Genomic DNA, 12,262 nt, shown 5'->3' with positions numbered 1-12,262 from the left:
CTCTCATATTCGAATAGTCCGACAAGATTGTACGAGCTCTGGCAGAAACAGCTATTAGTAATTTTTCCGGGGGGGATGAAATCTTCCCATTTTTTCCGTCTTTGTTCTGTCTGCTCACTTCTTCCCTCATTTCAGGCAATTTGAACTCCATTTGCAAGAGTGCAGATGCTGCTGGAAAGCAGATATGTAGTACTTTATTTGAAATATACATTTAGGCATAATGAAGCTAAACCCTGACCAGGGCTCTGTCGTCATTTAAGTGCTGGTAGTTTGCCGACTCTCTGATGAATGTGTAGGTAAAAACCTAGCACGACATGTCCGCACTGCTCGCCTGACTAGGATGAGAGCGTCGAGATGGGAAAATTATATAGCGGGGCCTGGTCTGCCAAATGAATAGGCATACTGACAAATTGAATTGAGTTGCATCAGAGGGCCTCCATTTAATCTCCTAAGTATTTTTCGCCCATTAAAATATTCATTCAGCGCCCATCACGTCTGCGGGTCCTGCTACCCTGCGAGCCGCTTTTTATATTCTAGCTACTCATCTCTGCCATTTTAGCTATGCGTCTGAGTGCAAGCTGTGTTTTAAAGTGTCTCTGTGTGTGTTCATTTGTGCGAGGTTTGATTTAATGATTTTGCGGTTGTCCTCCTTCGTCATAACAGTTACATACAATATGGCTGTATAACCTATGGGTATTAAATGTCCATCGGTAGCCTCACATGATAATAACATTGATGGTTTAGGAGTCATTAATGGGATGAAGTTTATCATATACATCCATGGTGATGTGTGATACTACTTCCTTAATTGTGTGTTAACTCTCAGACCATGATGAGAAATGGATCTTAAGTGAGTTTGTGACTAACACTATAGGGAGGAATTGTTTACCTGTCCATTGACATGCATGATGTTTCAGTGCCCCCTTCTGGTCAGATATTAGAACACCTGTACATCCTTTGAATAGTAAATATAGGTAGTGCATAACAAAACCACTTTTGTTGGTTATTTTACCACACAAATCAGTAAATATAAATCAGTATTTATTTATTTTTATTTTATTTTACTCATTATTTGTTTGCATGTAACATGCAAATATTATATAAAAAAGGCACTTTTTTAAATGATGCTAAAAAAACACACACAGACACACAGAAGGTTCGAGTTCCTTTCCCATCCCCTCAGAAAAGTGTCCCTTCCTCGTCTTCTTTCCTAATGGAGACAATATGAATTGCTCTGACATTTATCTCACACTAACAGCATCTCTGATTCCTTACAACTATAAAAGTCCAGCAGGTAAAGATTATGTGGGTGTCTTAAGTGTATTACAAAGCATCTTTAGAAATTGCATTAGTGAGTCATTGCCTTCTCTCTGTTTTCAAACTGTCTTGATCCTCTGTGCTAGTGATAAACACTCCATACTTCCAGTCTCATCACTTGGCAAAGGAGCAGGCAATATGTGGTCAGAAAAAGAAAAGATGAAGAAGAAAAGAATGAGGAAAATTAAAATAGTAAGGGCAGGGAAATGTATTAATTTATTTATTTAAGTTTAAGTTTTAGTTTAAGTTTTTTTTTACCACCAAAAAGGAAACTGATTTAATAAAAAATCTAACTTTTTTTTTACTATTAATAATTTTTCATTTGCAATATATTGTCAAATATACTAAAGTAAAAAAAAAAAATGTTTTCACATTTTGACAAGAGCAAAAAAAAGTGCTATCTGAAAAAGCATTCCATCTTCAATTTTTTTTTGCTTCTGTCTGTTGTGTGTAAAATCCATGTGTGTGATGTGATGCTCTCCCTCCCTTGCACCGTGTGCCCCTTAAAACGTGAGTGTGGCCCATAGGATCCACCATGGGAGTTCTGAGGAGCATGCTTTGATAGTGTGTCAGAGCAAATTAGCTTCTGTGTGGAGGTGCCTTGGCACACAAAGCCGCTTCCACTCCTGCCATCACCCCACATATGTGCACAAGATTATAATTAATAAGCAGGCCCATCAATCACACTTTAATAATAATAATTTAGCATTTAGGGGGCAGAGTGAGGTTACTGGCATCTGTGCCTTTGATGTGGAATATGAGCAGGCTAATAGGAAGGCGATGAGGCAGAGAGGATGGGAGAGAGAGGGATGGAGGGACAATACTCGCCCCATTCAGTATCTGGATGTCACTATCAACATGAGCAGGGAGTTTATGTGAGATCGACTCATCTGTAGCAACCCATTTTGAACACCTGCAACCTAGTTTTAAGCACGTGTTATATCAAAGGTGTCTGCTTTTGCTTCATTAGTCTTTTGGTTGCAGTGTATTGTAAAGGTATGATTTATTATGCTACAGTCAGTTCTGGCCCTCGAATTTGATTGGTCATTCCAAGAGCTCTGATTTGTCGGCGATGCTTTCTGTTACTTCATTATACCACTAGGTGTCAACAGGTGCACAATAAAACGCGACAGAGCTCGTAATAAAATGAGAATCAACATTGGCTTGGCTTAATGGCTTTACGGAAATGAACGGAATGGAAGTGATGCGGAGAGCGTTTTTATTACTCAAGAGGTAAGGTTTTTTATTGAATATACGCTATATGGCCTTATGTAGCTCTCTAACAGAGTTCATTGTAAAGCATTACTAATTGAATATTTTATGAGCAGCAGGATCTCTTTTTTTAGTTATGACAGGGAATTTACTTTTTATGTATACGATCTCTCTCAGATATACACACAAACGTTAATTTGTTAATTTATTTTAAACGTTAACTGTAATTTGTGCAGAATTTTAACATGTTTGCTAATAAAGGCAAAAATGTGCTAAATCGCCCCTATACCACACAGCGTGTGAACAATGCTGTGTCCAGACAAACAGAGAGTAGAATGGAGTTATTAGAGATTAAGGATATCTATGGAGTACATCTGTGTAATTAATATAATGTTAAACATTCAATACGCCTGTATAGCTGATGTGCGTGAGTTGATACGCAAAGCAGATTGAGCGCGCGGCGGCGCAAATGCGCGAGCTTCTCGAGCGAAAATCCCTTTCTCGCAGACATCACTAATCACTAGTTTGTTGTTCGGTCGTCAAAACCAAGTAAAACAATTCACAAGCCACTTAAGTTACTTGACGGTAAGGAGAGAGAGCGCACTGCTGTTGCATGATTGCTACTGTTCAATAGTGAGCTCACACGCATCATTTGGATTCAAACTAAAACAAACAAAAATGATAGCGGCATTCACTGTAAACATGTATTTTAAACGTCAAGCATACACGACTTTTTTTTAAAGCGAAAGTGAAACTAGCAGCCTGTAAGTGTTTCTCTCGTTCTGCACCAATACAAATGCTTACATGTTTTGCTTGCTTGACGTATAATTGCATTATATGAGTGGCTTTGGAATATAAGTAGCAGCACATTTCAGATGATAAAAAACGCAACTTGCATTTCAGGAAATATGTTCACTGCTGTTACATGATTTATGCATAACCAGTGGTTCCTTGCATTGTCACAGCGTCTTGTGATTACAATGGACCAGCTCTAATGTGCTATTAATTTAAAAATGAAATAAGATAATAAGATAACAATGAAATGAACAGTGAAAGTAACAAAAACTTGTACAATACATTTTGGACATACTGTAATTAAGTGTGAAAATAACTGAAGGGAATATCTATTTGCTAAATGAACTAAGCCAGCTAACGTTATCCATATTATTTTGGTTTCTGTACCCAGTATTTAAAAAAAAAATTACAAATGGCATGAAAACACAGGTATCGGTACTCAGTATCGGCAAGTACATAAAATAAAAGTAGCTATCCGTATTGGCCTCGTTCTGAAAAAAGTGGTATCGGTGCATAGGCTACCTAATTCTTCCTTCTTTATAGGGGAAGTTGTGGCCTAATGGTTAGAGAGTCGGACTTGTAACCCAAAGGCTGCGAGTTCGAGTCTCCGGTCCGGCAGGAATTGTAGGTGGGGGGAGTGAATAACCAGTGCTCTCTTCCACCTTTAATACCCTTGAGCAAGGCACCGAACCCCCAACTGCTCCCCGGGCACTGCAGCATAAATGGCTGCCCACTGCTCCGTGTGTGTGTTCACTGATGTGTGTGTGCACTTAGTAGGGTTAAAATGCAGAGCACTAATTCCTAGTATGGGTAACCATACTTGGCCACATGTCACTTCACTTCACTTTAATAAGGTGTATACTGAATTTGTACAAACCTGGTAAACAAACTAGCAGGGCGATATATATCGTCTGCGATAATATTGTAATTGTTGTTTCAACGATGTGTGATTTGATATTACAAAAATCAAACAAAACATACCTACAGAGTGCACGCATACGTGACGTGAAGTCTGATAGATTAGACTAGTGCGTGTGCGCATTTAGAGTGCGTTCTTTCACTGCGGGATTCAGTCTATTAAAATGCATTTTAAATGAACATTTTTAGAATGCATTTTGAATGATTCAAGATATGGGGGAAGAAAATGTGTGTGTGTGTGTGTATGAGCAGATATTTGGAAGACTTATTTATCAAATTGCATGTTTCTGTGGTTTTCATTAAAATCTGTGGCATACGACTATTATAAATATTAGAATTATTCACAGAACAGGGGCCTATATAGTATAACTGCTGGATTTTGTGGGGCCCCCTGGGCAGTGGGGGCCCCTGTAATTGTCACCACCTTTCACCCCACTAGCGACGGCCTGTGTGTATATATACTGTATGAGCAATATCACTCAAGTACGAGAGCGATACTGGCTCTATATCAGCATGGCTGTGATTAGGCCAGAGGCACGAGGCCGCAGGCCTGATATTGCGTTTATACAGCAGTTCGACGCCACGAGTGTGTAAATACATAGGAAAAACAACAACCGAGTGTCTTTAAAACCCCTTTTGTGCAGAACTACTTCCTTCCACCACAGATTCAAATTTCAGTCTGACAGTTTAACAGCTGACGTCAAACGTCTGTTACTAATTCGAAAACGTCACTTTAGAACAAGCAATGATGGAACGTTGAGTTGCTTGATTAAAAAACTTATTGTATTACTGTATTAAAAGCTCACTGTATTAGAGTATTATTAGAAAGAGAGAGACTGAGAGTGTGATTCCCTGCATCTGATTCAGCATTCATTCTTCAGCTCAATCTCATATTCACAATAAAACATTAGTCTGAATGTCCGCTGAGGAAAGCAATATCTTTGTTGTACTATTCTTTCATCTCTTAAGGGTGATTTCCGATTACAGCACTGCTCACTGCATTTGTTGGCTGCACCTTACAAGCTGTTATTAAAAGTAAAAATAACTTCCATTTCAGTCTCTTTCAATATAAAAGTATTTACTGCTGACACGTAAAACAGTCTCTTGTCGCCATCTAATGGCGGAACAATGTCACAAACATCACCATCATGAACACACACACACTGTTTCCCAATACTAAATACAACTATGTATATAAAATATTATTTATTGAATAATAAACAACAACAGCAGCCATCATAAAAGTTGCTAGACAATTCAGTCAAAAGTACAAAGGCAGCGCTCTAATATACAGCATTACATTTACATAAAATATAACGTGATGAGATTTTGCCTTCAGCTGTCTCTATTTGCTCTCTAATAGATTGATGAGAGCAACGACTGCCCTTTAGAATTACCCAAAACGAATTATATCTCATGTTTATCCACTGTATAGATATCAGAGCCAGTGGCAAATTCCAGAAGATCTGTTGAGGCTGCTCTCGGCGGGCTCATGAGAGCTGAACAGCCACTGACGCCCTGGAGCTCACGTCTCCGAAAACATCGAAGCAAATTTTCAAATAGATGTAATCTTAATTAATAAACTGCATATCCGTAGTCTAAACAAGTACATTCTCACCTAAAAAAACTCTTAAAACTACATTCCGTGACACAAAAACAGTATTATTTACCATAATGCCATAATTATAATGTATGCGACCTCTGGTGGACGCCGCAGCAGTCTCCGAAATGAGATGCAGATTCAGAGTTATAAAAATCCACATGAGGTGGTTTATAATTTGCAAACAATACAAATATTGCAAACGTATACATTAGCTGATCAACTTACAGTGTAAGGCTCGATGCTTTCCATCGTCAGGTGCGCTCGTTCCTGTTGGTGTCATCAATCTGGCAACCTGCGTGTGTGTCAAGTCTGAGGAGGAGGGGCCGGGTGAAAAAACCCTCTCCAATATTTTGAATTTGGGCTGCAATACCTAGTTCAATCCTACATACAGCACCTTTGCACAATAAGACATGAAAGAGAACTTAGTTTAGTACTCACATGCCCAGGGCTGGGACAAAAAAATCGGCCCTGGCATTTTTTGGTCCAGGCGGCCCATCACCAATGAAGTATTCTAATTTGTTGAGATAGTGAATTGGTGGGTTTTTGTTAAATGTGAGCCAAAATCATCACAATTAAAAGAACCAAAGACTTAAACTACTTCAGTCTGTGTGCATTTAATTTAATACACGAGTTTCACAATTTGAGTTGAATTACTGAAATAAATGAACTTTTCCATGACATTCTAATTTATTGAGATGCACCTGTATGTAGCCTATGTATCACACTCATATCACATCTTGTTTTGGATAAGAATAAAACATCAGGTCCGACAATATCGTGTCTTTTTTTATTTAAATCTAGCTTTATTCGCATTGGCCCATAGAAGCCTCTATGAACACACTTGACTTGACTTGGCTAAAAAATCGCGGGGGATGAATTTATGTTTTATTAAAAAGTGTTTATGCATACACTCATGGTGCGCAGCCGCACGCACACATTAGGATAGGTTAGATTCCTGCCTCCGTTGCGAGTCCCTATCAAGCACTTTACCAATTCAACTACTCTCTTCTTTTTCTTCTCCTCCTGCCTTGCTCTTTGGCCCACATCACTCACCGCAGAGCAAGCCTGTTCTTAATAAATCTCCTGTGAAAACGGGGGAAAAGCCGACGAGGAAGAAGTTGGGGTGATGCGATCTTTATATAGGCGGAGCAAAATACTTAATCGCTCCATCTATAGCGCATTGTGATTGGATGTTTATGCTGTCAATACAGGAGACAAACCAATGGGCCACTGGCTGCTCGCTGTCCCCTGCGTGATGGTTTTAGGCAAAAAAACATTCTGTCGGCCCCTTAAGTGTGTCGGCCCACCGGGAAAATGCCTGGTATGCCCGATTACCAATCCAGCCCTGCACATGCCGTGTGACAGCCGCTTTTTGTGCATGTGCTCAGATGTGTGCACTCAGAAAACACTATATCAGAAGTTTAAACTGATATGGCTTTAAAACGCATGGTTTCAGCATGATACACACGATAATCAAAACCAAACAGATGTTTTTTGGCAGAGTATTTGAGGTAAGAGCTGTAAAGGTACAGCCCTATTCTGGAAAAGGTGGCGATTAAAAATACAGTGGGTACGGAAAGTATTCAGACCCCCTTAAATTTTTCACTCTTTGAAAAATTTAAGGGGGTCTGAATACTTTCCGTACCCACTGCACATTCATGAAAACAGTGCATTTCTGCTTCCACTCAAAATATGCCTTTTTCAAAATTATATAATAAATGATCTGTGGGGTATTTTGAGATGAAACGTCACAGACACATTCTGGGGACACCTGAGACTTATATTAGCCTACATCTTGTAAAAATGGGCGTAATAGGTGCCCTTTAACATTATTTTGTCCAAGGTTAATATGCAGAGACAGCTACAAAGTAGCCATTTCTCGTAGGCACTATACAAACATTACTTGCATTACATTATTAGCCTATTTTCTTGTGTGTTTGTTTGTTTGTAGAACATCTGACATTTCCACAAAACAATGGTTTAACCAATGGAGTCCATTTGGGGTGGGATCAGCTGTTTGTTTGACCAATGGCAGGAGTATTCAGACTTGTTTCAAAATAATACGTTTTGCATTTCTGTTTAGTGTATCCTGTAGTGCAAAAATTAGTTAAACACAGAATGAGCTCTCACACAGTGTTGTTTCGGTGTAGTAAAATGAACAATCAGACTATGTAGCTGTCCCTCTGTCTCATTCTCTCTCTCATTTACTGAGGTGACCATATTGCCATGGCCCTGTTCCACCATCCCTTATTACTCAGACACATCCGCTAATTGCAACCAAAATAACAAAACAACATATGTCAACACCCCAGAGACCACAGCACTGGTGTCCTGCAGTCACCGGAATGAAGAGTGATGGTTGACAAATGAGCGCTTGATTGGTTACATAAATTACTTTCAGTAGACCGAGCATCTCACCAGGCACTGCAAGCAAACTTTCATCATTAAGCTGGGGAGAGGGAGTGCTGGAGAGAGAGAGGACCAGGTGAAGAGAGAAAGAGTGGCAGAGACAAGAAAAAAATAAGAAAGGGTAGAATGTGTAGGCAGTGGACAGTAGTTGCATTTGCATATTATTATTTACATAAAACATTTTAAATACAGCACAGATATTTAAATCTGGACTTGAATGCAGCTGCTGCTGGCACATTCCATTCCAAATGTGTTCAAATACTTTTTGCTGATTGTTCTGCCTTCCACCTCTTAAGTTTAACATTTATGTGTTGTGTCACTGGATGATGGTGAGATCAAATCTCACAGGATTATTACAATTAATGGCAAAAGGAATGTCTGGAAATGTAACTGATATTTCCTTCTGACACACTAGAGTAAAAGATAGAAATAACTGGCCTTTATTTATTTTATTTTTTTTGTGAAAATGTCCTAAGACTTTTGCATAGTACTGAATATATGTATATTTGTATTGTTGCTATTTTAAAGCACCCCGATGTCATCCTCGATCATGATGTTTCACTGTAGACGTCGTCTGATGCCAATTTGGTAGACATTGCCCAACCCTAGAATCAATGCAATGAAAGTCATGGGTCCAATGTTGTATGTATTCATTCTGAGATTTTTTGGTTTTAATTCAATTGTGTACATGTAATGAGATGATATTGTTTTTAATAACATGTATTTTTAATATATAACAATAGAGGGCAGTAATGAGTTTCATTTGTTATTCAAGGTAGTTTACAGTACACTATATTGTGGCAATATAATGATGAATTCAATATCCATATGATGAGAAAAAAGAATATGTGTTCCTTAAGTTTTCCTGAGCCTGGAACTCTTGACTAATGTCAGTGTGGAGTTAGTCTCAATTATTTATTTGTTTATGTATGAGCCCTTTTTTCACCAATGCTCTATGATCTCACTAACTGTCAGCAGGGGGCAGACGTGTCTCAGATGCAGTTTGATGTTGTGAGCAACACCTTTTTAGCCAGTAAAAGAGTAGCAATATACAACATGGATATATCATATATATTCTGCAATATTAAAACAAAAATTGATTGGACGGAAGATACCCTGATTTATTCTGTACTACATAGGCTATTCTACACACTTTCTAAACGGCTGTCATAATCTCTTTTAGTTTCTTGTGAAATTTCATTGTCTTTTATTTAAAAGAGAAGATTTAAGATTAAATGGTGAGCAGTTAGCAGCCCTTCAGGATTAGTCAAGCTAATTGCCTGCAGTCATGATAAAATTTGTTATTTTCTGAATTTGCTTTTTAAAAACTGTTCAAAGTGCCTTTGATATGTCTTTATTAGAAATTCTTGTTGATAAAATCCAACTGACTGACAGTAGCTGCTTATTGTACTTCCAATAAATAATGATTGGTTGGGATAATAATCTTAATAGCGATCTAGCGCTGGGTGGGCTGCCAGGCTTGTAGGCACAGAGAGATCCACAGACCTGACAGAACTAGCACAACTCTGAGGAGACGGAGAGAAAAATAAATTGGGTGAGGATGAAGGGATTTTAGGAAAGAAGTGATGAAAGAGCATGTAGTGTTTTTAGATCACAAACTCCATGATGAGTGGAAATGTTTTATAGAGGGTGGAGAGGCAGATCAATGAGACAGAGAGAGTGTACAAAGAATGCAAACAAAATATGAAAACAGGACACGTTTAAATATTCTGATATGATAATTCTTCGGAAGTGTCAGGGAACGGCCCATAATAATCAGAAACGTTCTCAGCCTTTTTGTTGTTGTTGTTGTTTTCAGTGACTGACATAGTCCTGCTTCTTTCTTAGAAAACATTTTAGGCCACATTTTTTTTACTTTTACAAAGTTTAACTTTATTAACTTTAGTATCACAACTCGTCTCCTGATGCTCAGCCGGTTCTTTGGACATGGCATGTATACTGTAATATGGTGTGTTTGTAGTTCCCTGTGGCTTATATAATGAAAGGAAAGCCCTTCTCTTAAAGTGATATGACTTCTAAAGCACCTAATAGTCCCAAAGCAGCGGTTCGGTAATTCATAACTCCTGTAATGTTACCTGTTGTATGCACTCAAGCTAAATGGATTATCTTTGTCTGTTGAAGTGTCTGTCATTGAGTTCAGTAGCTCTGCTCTATTTCTGCTGGACATTTTGATGCGTTTGAGTTCTCTATTCATGCAGCAGTGTCCTGGGATTTGGCTTTATGATTCAGTTACTCTATCAGGCTCTTTTTTTCTGAAACACAAATTACAATGTCACATTACAATGATTCTAATTCTTAGTTTTGCCTTGTTCTGTTTATGATGTGCTGACAGAAGTTAAATGATTTTCAACGGTCGCTTTGCGGCGCAGACACGGTGTCAGCATAGTTTGTCAGTACAGTCAGTAACGTAGCAGAATGAAAAGTTAGTATCTTTCTGCAGTCCAATAGACGACAGTGCAGTGGTGGTTGAGTCTGTTGAATGGTGATTTAACGCTACGTTTTGACCTAGTTGGAGAGACTCGATGCTCGGTAAATAAACAACAATGTCCTCGTCTTTTACTCTCACAATGAGCTTATCATATTCGTTTGCTACATTAGTAGGGCCCTATGATTTCCGCGATGCAGAAAACATGGACGGAATCGCGGAATCCAGACATAAACACGTAATTTACTGTATAACGCAGAATTTCATGGAATTTTTCTTATTTTTTGATGAATAAATAAAAAACAGGTCAGTACATATACCTAAACAAAAGGGTGCTTCTACTAAATACTGAGCAAAGGGTCTGAATACTTAGGACCATGTGATATTTCAGTTTTTCTTTTTTAATAAATCTGCAAAAATGTCAACAATTCTGTGTTTTTCTGTCAATATGGGGTGCTGTGTGTACATTAATGAGGAAAAAAAATTAACTTAAATGATTTTAGCAAATGGCTGCAATATAACAAAGAGTGAAAAATTTAAGGGGGTCTGAATACTTTCCGTACCCACTGTATATATAGACTGTGTCTGTGAATATTAAACTGCAAAAATACGATTTAAATACTAATGTTCTGCATGTTTGTGATTACCAGAAAATACACAACACAGAGTTTGTGGTAAAAAAAAAAAGATGATCACCACATTTGAGCTATCATTGCAAAAAATGTGTTTGTGTGTGTGTGTGTGTGTGTGTGTGTGTGTGTGTGTGTGTATATATATATATACTGTATTCTATATACAGTACCAGTCAAAAGTTTGGACACATGAATGGGAAGTGTTTCCAAACTTTTGACTATAGGCTTACTGTAGTGTAATATAGCCTACACGTAAAGAATATCGGCCGATATATCGGTATCGGTCTTTTTTACACCCTAATATTGGCATCGGCCCCCAAAAAACCCATATCGGTCGGGCTCTAGTTTAAATACAGTGCTTCAGCAAAAATTATTGTGTGACTGCAGAAGAACTAAACCTATTAATCGTTATATTATGTCCTTTGCTGGAATGTAATATCGGAATTCTGAAATGTCTAAGCCATGTTGCAGGGGATGAGCATGCTCTCTACGTATAACAGTGGTTGTGCTCAAAGGGAAACCTCTGTCTCTTTCTACCCTAAACTCTATACAATCATAACGTTAAAATTTTTTATTATATATGATATATGGCATGAAAGGTGTTTTATCTTAATTCTACTACGGAACTAGAACTTAATTTAATGCACTGCAAAAAGCCTATTCTTAACATTTTTTTTAATTTTGTCTGATTTTCTTTTAATAGGAGTTATTTTATCTGAACGCACTCACTTTATTTTTTATATAAACAAGTTAAAAAAATCTGTCTGCGCAGTTAAAGAAAATACTCTTTTTCAAGATGCATCCTATCAAAACAAGCCTAAATATCTTATGCAGTGTTGCTTTTGAAGTAAGTTTAACATGTTTAAGGATTGTAAAATATTTTTGCTGGGAAAGAAGTCACGGAAGACTAATTAAAAACTCATTAGTAAG

The sequence above is a fragment of the Sinocyclocheilus grahami genome, unplaced genomic scaffold, assembly GCF_001515645.1.
Source record: "Sinocyclocheilus grahami isolate Dianchi unplaced genomic scaffold, SAMN03320097.WGS_v1.1 scaffold69.1, whole genome shotgun sequence".
Lineage (NCBI taxonomy): Eukaryota > Metazoa > Chordata > Actinopteri > Cypriniformes > Cyprinidae > Sinocyclocheilus > Sinocyclocheilus grahami.
This window is presented reverse-complemented; position numbering follows the sequence as displayed.